The sequence below is a fragment of the Ursus americanus genome, chromosome 37 (genome assembly GCF_024610735.1).
Source record: "Ursus americanus isolate L20-20 chromosome 37, mUrsAme1.1.p, whole genome shotgun sequence".
Taxonomy (NCBI): domain Eukaryota; kingdom Metazoa; phylum Chordata; class Mammalia; order Carnivora; family Ursidae; genus Ursus; species Ursus americanus.
Window position 1 is genome coordinate 3,563,796 of NC_142163.1, and position 8,584 is coordinate 3,572,379.

Consider the following 8,584-nt stretch of genomic DNA (forward strand, 5'->3'; position numbering starts at 1 on the left):
GGGGTGCGTTAGGAATCTTTGGTGAGTCCCGAGAAGTCCTTCACTTCCTGTACCGTAGGGTGGCGCAGTGACGCCTCCTTGGAAACAGAGGAAGGGCCAAGCTCCTCCTGCCGGGCAGCGAGGGGCTCACCAAAGTGTCCTCAGCCGCCCCGCTTAGGGCCGAAGGTCACTCATCGTTCTCCCTTTTCCCGCTTTCAACTACTTTGTGGCCTCAGTCTCTTGCACAGTGCGTTGATGTGGGCAGGTTTTCAAAGGCAGAACGTCCTGCTGCCCTCCCAGTCTTGCTGTGTTGCCGCATAGCCTGCTCCTGAGCAGGACCGACTGACGTCCGCCACTGTGGTACTTGGTTTCTGTGTAACCCATGCCCCTTTCCATCCTCAATTCCTGCGTTACGTCCTCCTTTGCTGTCCGCTTCGTGTGTCTGGGAGACAGGCGGACATCTCTGGCACCACTGGATCGAGCTCCACTAGGCCTCCGAGACCTTGTGCGTGAGCGAGGTACCCAAGGCACCGTCAGGGACATGCGGGGACCTCAAAGAGGTCCTTCCTGCCCCTTCGTTCTGAAATTTCTCTACAAACGCTTGGCTGACCCCAACGCTAGGGACGCAGCCAATATTGCCACCTGCAGGCCCGGGGCACCTTGGGTCGGTAGAACTCCTGCGCCTGGCGGAACTCAGTGTTCACACCCCGACCCCGTTCACCCCGTCACCACTGCTCTACCCTGGGGTTGCTTGCCCGCCTCTGGCTCTGTTAGCTTCCTACACATGGGTGCTCCCACCCGTAGGCTTCCTTCTGGGAAGGGGCTGGCTTCCTCCACGGTAGACTGTGCTTTACCGATTCTACACTGAACGCCCCTTCTTGGGGGCCCTCCCCACTCACAATTGCAGGGAACACCCCAGCCTGGGGGAACCCAGGTTTGCCCATACGTGGACTTGGTTGACGTAGTGGGCGAGGGGCCTGCTCCCGGCTGGGTGTCGTGACTCCACTTCACGTTCCCACAGCTTACAAGACCCAGCTCTGTGCATGCTGAGCCGACGATCCTACACGTGCCCCTGCTTGGATGCACTTGTCCTTCAGGCCACACAGGCAACGCAGCGTGGTTCCATAGGCAAATCCTGCTCTCCTGTTTCCTCTGCGAGTACTTTACGGGGATGCCTTGTATCTCAGGCTAGCCCTCTGACTTAAGGGTCTAGTGACCGGCTTCCTTTCAGCGGGTAGGACTCTGCTTATGTTAGAGCCACACACCCCCACCGCCACCCCACGGCCCTCTCCCTACCACCCTAGGCTCATCCTCTCACTCCTTCTCCTGATGCCTGGTGCATATTTTCTCGGGCGTCCTTGGCGACCATAACCTTTACGTTACACTCTTTGTCCCTGAACGTGTTGAAGGTTATCACCCACTGCCTTCTGGCCACCGTCCATCCTAAGGGGAAGCTGGCTCTTCCTCTCACTGAGGAACCCCGGGGTGTGATGGGTCAGTCCCGCCTCTGTGGGCTGCCGAGAGGCCTGTCCTTGCCTTTGCACCAAAGACAAGAGCCCATTGGCCTGGGCATCCCTTTGGATCCTTCCTTCCACTAGGACTGCATTGGGCTCCTTGGATGTGCAGAGTCAGCATTGTCCGCAAAGTGGCAAAGCTTTATCACCTTAGGTCCTCATGCACTGGCTGCCTCTTCCTCTCTCCCACCTCTTTCTGGCATTCCCAATTTGTGCCTGCTGGTGGTCAGCATGAGCTGACCCCTCTCCCTCCCTCTCCCTCTCTCCCTTCCTCTCTCCCTGCAGAGTCTCTCCCTCCTCTCTCCCTCGCCCTTTCCCTCTCTTCTCCTCTCCATCCCTCCTCTCCCTCTCCCTCCTCTCTCCCTCACCCTTCTGTGTCCCTCTCCCTCCTCTCTCCCTCCTCTCTCTTCTTCCCCTCCCTCCTCCTCTACTTCTCCCCTCCTTTCCCTCTCTTCACCCTCTCCCTCTCCTCCCCCTCTCCCTTCTGTGTCCCTCTCCCTCCTCTCTCCCTCCTCTCTCTTCCTTCCCCTCCCTCCCTTTTCCTCCCTCCTCAGTCCTACTCTCCCTCTCTTCCCCCTCTTGCTCTCTTCCCCGTCTCCCATCACCTGGAGCCCCCAGCCTTCTCCATTTCCACGGCTGTGCTGCTTCTGGTGCAGTATTGCCTCAGGAGCTTCCTTCAGGGGCTGGAGCAACATGACAAGAGCTAGTGTACTTAGGACTGTAGTGGTAACTCCAACGTCTGGGCTGTCTCAGGGACGGTGTTAGAAAATTTTGCTTCTCCCGCCATATGGCCTTTGGTTTTGCTCCCTTCCTCGTTTGCTTCAACAAGCAGATTTTGAAACACTGAAACGTGCTACCGCCAAAAGCCCTGCACTTTACCTCAAGGGGGACCCTCCTGCCCCTTTCCGGTTGAAATCCTCCAGGCGCCCAGACCCATTCGTTTTAAATGAGGCCCTCCCACAATGCAACACTAACCCTCGCGGCCTTGGCATCACCCACGCGGGCTTCCTGGCACTCAAGGCGGTGTCCCTCGGGCACCTCAATGTTCACCCAAGGTGGGGACCGCCATGAGGCGTGGGACTGTCCCGAAGGACCTGGTGAGTACCGGAGAAAGGGCACGTGTGCTGCCAATGCTCGCTGCCATATCCCCTCGCAGGCAGGTAGTCCACTCCGTGACAGACACAGCAGGAACATGCAGCCAGTGGGGGGACCAAAGGCAGTGGAGCTGCCCAGCAGCCTCAGCTCCTCAGGAAGGTGGATAAAAGCAGGCTCCGTGGACCATTCTGCTGGAGCTCTGACATCCTTGGCAGTTAGAGCAGGAGGGAAGGAGGACACGAGAGTCACCCAAGGAAGGAGAAAGCAAAGATGGGAAGAGAGCCAGACAGAGAAGGGTGTGGCAGAGGAAAGTACAGCGGGAGCAAGTCCTACCAGCGGCTTTGACGAAAGACTACCCCGAGTCACTGTGTAGGCTACATGTCCTGCCCATTGGCATGCCACCGAGTCCGAATCCCGGACCTCCCTGGGGCTGTGTTAGTAGCTCTGTAGGCTCCGTGGGGTGGCCAGGGACCTTGGCTCTTTGCTAATTTGAGGCCACTTATGTGTGTGTGTTTCCTCTCTTTTGAGGAGAGTCTGGGCGCGGAGGGGGTGAGGGAGGCAGCCCCTGCATCCTGGATCCTGGTGGGCGGCCCCCTGACACCCTTCGCCACCGTTCGGGTAAATGCGGGAAGGCCATGGGCACAGCGATCTGGCGGTGGTTGGAGCACCAGGTAATGGCTCCAGGGATTTCCTTCAGGGTCACTAAGAAAGGGCCGGGTGAGGCTTCCGGGGGTCAGGGGGTCACCCTCTTGAGCCGTTGCATTGGAATTCCCCAGTGCCAGCAGCCTGGTCCCCCTGGACGGCCGGGAAAGGTAACACGGGCTGTGTGATATGAGGGACCTCCGGCTCATGGCCTGGCAGGTGATAGCCGGGAATAGACCAGGTTCCAGATGCGGAGGCCACCCCGGAGGAGGAGGCACACAGGCCGGCTCCCTGGCTGCTGCCTTTGGGGCCGAGGGGCGGGGGTCTGGGCGGGCACACGCTCCGCCCTGTCATCCTCCGTACGCTCCGTGCCCAGCGGCCTGGGCGTGACTCAGGGCTCCGTGTCACAAAGGCCGCATGCGTGGCGTCGCGTCACCGTCGCCCCGTGGCCATCTGGTCCCTAGCTCTTCTGCGCATGCCTTCACCAGCCTCCGGCCTCTTGGAGGCCTCTGCTTCCCGCCTCCAGTTGGGGGCGCCAGAGCTCCACCTGCCGGCCGCGTGCGGGAGCTAGGTGCTGGCTCCTCCAGCTCCTTCCCTCCGCTGCTGGCTCTGCTCCCTCAGGACCAGCACCACATGGAGAGCGCGGCGGGCTCCGGGCAAGGCGGGGCTGCCCTGCCATCCTGGAGCACCTTGTTCCTGGAGGGGGGCCGTGAGGCGCCGAAGCCCTGCGCCCAGGCAGGCGCCTGGGGTGAGGCTGGGCCGCTGCAGGCCCTAGGTGCCGGGGGGATGGGCGCAGAGGCTGTGCTGGGTGCGGAGGCCCAGCAGGGCAGAGAGCAGGCTGGCCCCGGGGACGAGTTGGTGCTGGTGGTGGAGGATATCATGGCGGTGGTGGAGGTCGTGGCCGTGGAAGACCAGGAGGCGGTGCAAGCACAGCAGGACGAGCAGCTGCAGCAGCTGCAGCAGGGGGAGTCAGGGCCGGGTCCCGAGCCAGCCGGTGCACCACTTGCCGCGCTGGAGATGGTTCAGTTCGCGCTCAGCTCTGTGGATGCCCAAGCTACCAGGGCCTACTTGCGGCTCAAGCGCAGGATGAATCAGAAGCGGAGTTCTCACCTGGCTGGAAGAAGGGCCATCATCCAGCGCATCCCCGGCTTCTGGGCCCAGGCGGTATCCTTCCTCCTGCTGGGCTTGGGTTTGTCTGCGGTGGAGGACCACTGGGAGGAAGGGACCAGCAGAGGCTCTGCCAGGGGCAGGAGCGCTGGGGGAAAGGGTCCCCGGCCCCTCTCCACCCCCAGTGGGAGTGGGTCCCCCGTCCCTATAAGGCGCAGCACAGGGGCGTGGGCCTTGAAGGTGGGGGGAAGGCAAGGGCTGAGGCTTGTGGAGACCACGTCTGAGCAGAAGCTGCGGGCAAATGCTCTGGGACTGCAGGGAGCACTCCCAACACTCTCCCAGGTGTCATGGAGCACATGTCCACACCCTGCATGTCTAGTGTAGTTCCACCCTTGGCTCGGAGCAGGTCCTGGAAGGAAACGTCCTGCCGGCTGCGTGGGGCATGCCCATTGAGAGGCAGGCCACCCCCTTCCCTGTCCTTCAGAGCCTGTGTTCTTTTCTAAAGAGTACAGTGCCCACCCACTGCTGCGTCCTCATGCGGCTTCCAGAGTCATTCAGCAGGCCGCCACGCTTCCCCATACATCAGAAACCCAGACACGCTGTATGCGGTGCTGCAAACTGTCTCCTCAGGCCCTACACAGCCAGGCTGCGGCCCCATGCCCAGGCGCCCCCCCACCCCCCGTTTCCTCCCTCCGTGTCTCTCCCCTCTATGTGCGTCCCACCCTCTCCCTCGCTCCCCTCTGCCCTCCCTCTGTGTCCCTTCCTCCTGTGTGGGTATCTCTGTCTCTGTCTCCCCTTTGCTTTCCCTCCCGTTGCCACCCAACCCCTTTCCCTCCTTCTCTCGCTGAACCTAACGGGCCCTCCCTTTGCCCTGTGGGTGTCCAGCCAGGCTAAGGGAGATGAGTGGCCCCATTGTGGGCACAGAAGGCCCCTCCAGGACACAGGCCTGCAGGCCAACACATAAGCAAACACAGCCCTGAGAGCGCGACCGACCACATCTGGACACCCAAAGCAGTCACTGCCTGCCTGCCAAACACACAGGCCAGGGTGACGACGGTGGAAGGGAGAACAGGCAGGCCCTTGACCTTGTCCCGCCGGGCGCAGACCCTCTCGGAGGCACTGGAAGCCAAGGCACCTGCTGGTATTGAGCAGCTGTGATGAAAGAGCAGGAGCTGAGTGGCTTGGGAGGGCAGCAGGGCCTGGTGGTTCTACACGTGCCCTGTTTGGGGCCCTTCCTCTCACCGGGAAGGGCTGGGTTGGTCCTGGCTCTCCTTCCATAGCGCTGAAGGCGAGGCTCCTTGACCCAAGGCAGATCCTGAATCACCCCCAGATATCAGCCGTGACGGGTGCCCAGGACAAAGATGTGCTCAGCTACATGACCGATTTGGAGGTCAGCGCTGGGAGTGGGTGGCGGGGTAGGACAATTGGGAGTGGAATTTGGGCAGGAGAGGGCGCGGCAGTATTGTTCAGCGGGACATGCAGGGAGCATCTCGGGACCCGTGGAGGACAAGTCCCCTTCCCCTCGTCTTTCTTTTATGTTGCAGGTGGAGGAACTGGGCCGTCCCAAGGACCACAGCACGTTGATGTTTTTCTTTGGGAACAACCCCTACTTCCAGAACAAAGTGATCCTTAAGGAGTATCACCTTAGCATTGCCGGTAGGAGTGGGCTAGAGCTTCGAGGGTGCCGGGGGTGGGCCGGCGGGGGCAGGTGGGCACTCGGGAGGAGCAGGGGGTGTGTAGGGACACAAGTGGAAGCCAGAGCCGGCACAGGAGGGAGAGAGGCTGAGAGGAGAGCGGGAGAGAGGGCGACAGGGTGTGGGTCCTAGGCAGTGCAGAGCCTCCCCTGAATTTTCCCTTCCTGCAGGATACAGGGCGACTCGGTCCACTCCAGTGCAGTGGTTCTGGGATGAAGAACGTGGAGCTCCCAGCCGAAGACTCGACTCCACCAGCCTTACCTTCTTCAAGTGGTTGTGCGACCCCAGCTGCCCAGGGTCTAACAAGATTGCCGAGGTGGGGCCGCTGAGGCCTTCATTAGCATTGGTGATGGCAATGGGGGCAGCCTGGGAAGGGGGCCCGGGCCCCGTGCTCACCTGGGCGGTTTCCCCTACCAGATCATCATCGAGGACCTGTGGCGCAATCCCTTGTGGTACTACCTGAGGCAGGGAGGCAGCCGAAGGCACTGAGCAGACAGGAGGACCTGTCGGTGAGTAGCCGGGCCACTGCGTCCTGAAATATGTGTGGGAGGTGCCAGGGCACAGTCGGGTTTGGGACTCAGTTTGGAAACTGAGGCTCAGAGGACCCTGGGCCCCGGATCACCCAGGGAGCGGCTGGAGGGAGAGTAGGGACCCTGGCGAGGGAACTCAGGGCACACACCCAGGGCAGGGTGTCCACTGGGGCAAGTTCATCCGGTGAGCCAGGTGTGAGCCAGAAAGTCTCAGGTCGTTCGGGGGAAGCAAGGCTCCTCCACCCCATTTCTCTGAACACTCACCCATGGCCGTCCGCCGGGTCCTCAGTTCTCCTGCTGGCTTTTCAGGTGGGGACAGTCTGCCAAATTTTGGGAGTGGGACTCCCTTGTCCCGAGACGCTCTGATGTCCCTCCGTGTTACGGACCACCCCGTGGCCTCCCAGAGCCACACGGCCATTCTTGGCAATGGTACTAGGCCATCTGGAGGAGGGTGGTGAAGCCCTAGAGGAGGAGGAAGCGGGATCCCACAAGGACAGGGCCCTCGGTCACCGCCGCCTTAGCGATCCTCGGCATGAGGCAGTGTCACGAACACCTCCCTTGTGCGTCCGTGTGTCGTGTGTTTGTGTGTGTGTGTCACGGGCACGGCAGCTGTGCGGACGTGGACACCGCAGAGCATCAGAGTTGGACCAGCGAGAAGCAGTGGAGGAGGCGTCCAGCGTTGTGAGAGACGGGTGGACGTGTCTACGTGGTGCTCTGCCCGCACAGGACAGACGTGGGGGAACAGATCTTCAGGGCCAGCTCTAGAGAGTGTCCAGCACCCAGATCGCCAGGGATGGCGGGCGAGTCATAAACAAGTTAAGAAGCCCTATGTGTCTGTGTGTGGATGTGTATGGGGGACCCAGCACACGGCCAGTAGGAGATCAGCCCTGGCCTGTGGGATTCCGTGTGTGCGGGGGATGTAAGGCACGGGGGCAGGGCAGGGCAGGGCTTGGTTGTGGAGAGACCACCACTCTTGCTCGGCAGGTCAGGGAGAAGGACGGGAAAGGGCACACCTCTCTACATGGGAGCCGTGTTCTTCAGGGCAGGGGAAGGGGCGTGCCGAGCGGGGCACTCGTGGCCCGGTGGCTCTGCTACCGCCCCGTTCACCCCGCTTGGAGAGCTTCTCCCTGTACCCTTTCTCCTGGAAGCGTGCCCTGCATTGCTGTGATGCCGTCCCGTGCATGCTTCCTCTAGTCAGGATCACCACAAAACCACGTGTCCCTGGAGGACTAAGGAGGCGGTTCCTCAGGGTCCCTCACGGTCCCTCCAAACCCATGTCCTGTCCCTCTGCACCACCCTCCCACAGGCGTGCATGTGTGTGTGTGTGCGTGCGTGTGTGTATGCCTACCCACCCGTGTGTGCCTCTGGTTGGAGACTGTGTGTGTATTGTGTGTTTCTCATTTTACACAAGCACAGGTGCGTGTACTAGGGTGGTCAAGGGTGCATACCTCTGTGTCTGCCCACTTGTGTGCCTGTGTGAATTTTCTCTCTGTGTGTTTTTTTTTAAAGAACTTATTTATTTATTTAACCGACAGAGAGACAGCGAGAGCGGGAACACAGGCAGGGTGGTGGAGAGGTAGGAGCAGGCTCCCAGAGGACGAGCCTGATGTGGGGCTCGATCCGAGAACGCCGCGAGATCACCCTGAGCCGCAGGCAGACGCTTAATGACTGAGCCACCCAGGCGCCCCTGTCTCTTTGGGTTTTTGTATGCATGGATACCTGTGTGTCTATGTTTGTCTGTGTGTCTCTGTCAGCCAGATGGTTTGGGGAGAATTGTGTATGCTTCAACGCAGAAGTCCGTGTATGTTCATTGGGTGTGTTCCCCATGCCTGTGTGTAAGGCCCACTGTGAGGCCCACTGTGTATGCCTGGAAGAAAATGACCATGGGTGTTTGTGTGTATTTGTTGTGTATGTGTGTGTTGTGGGACCACGTTTGTGAGCTTGCTATGGCGGTGCTGTGTGTACATGGCTCTGCCACAGACCTAGTGTGAGTGCTGTGTGTTTGAGTGTGTGTGTGTGTGTT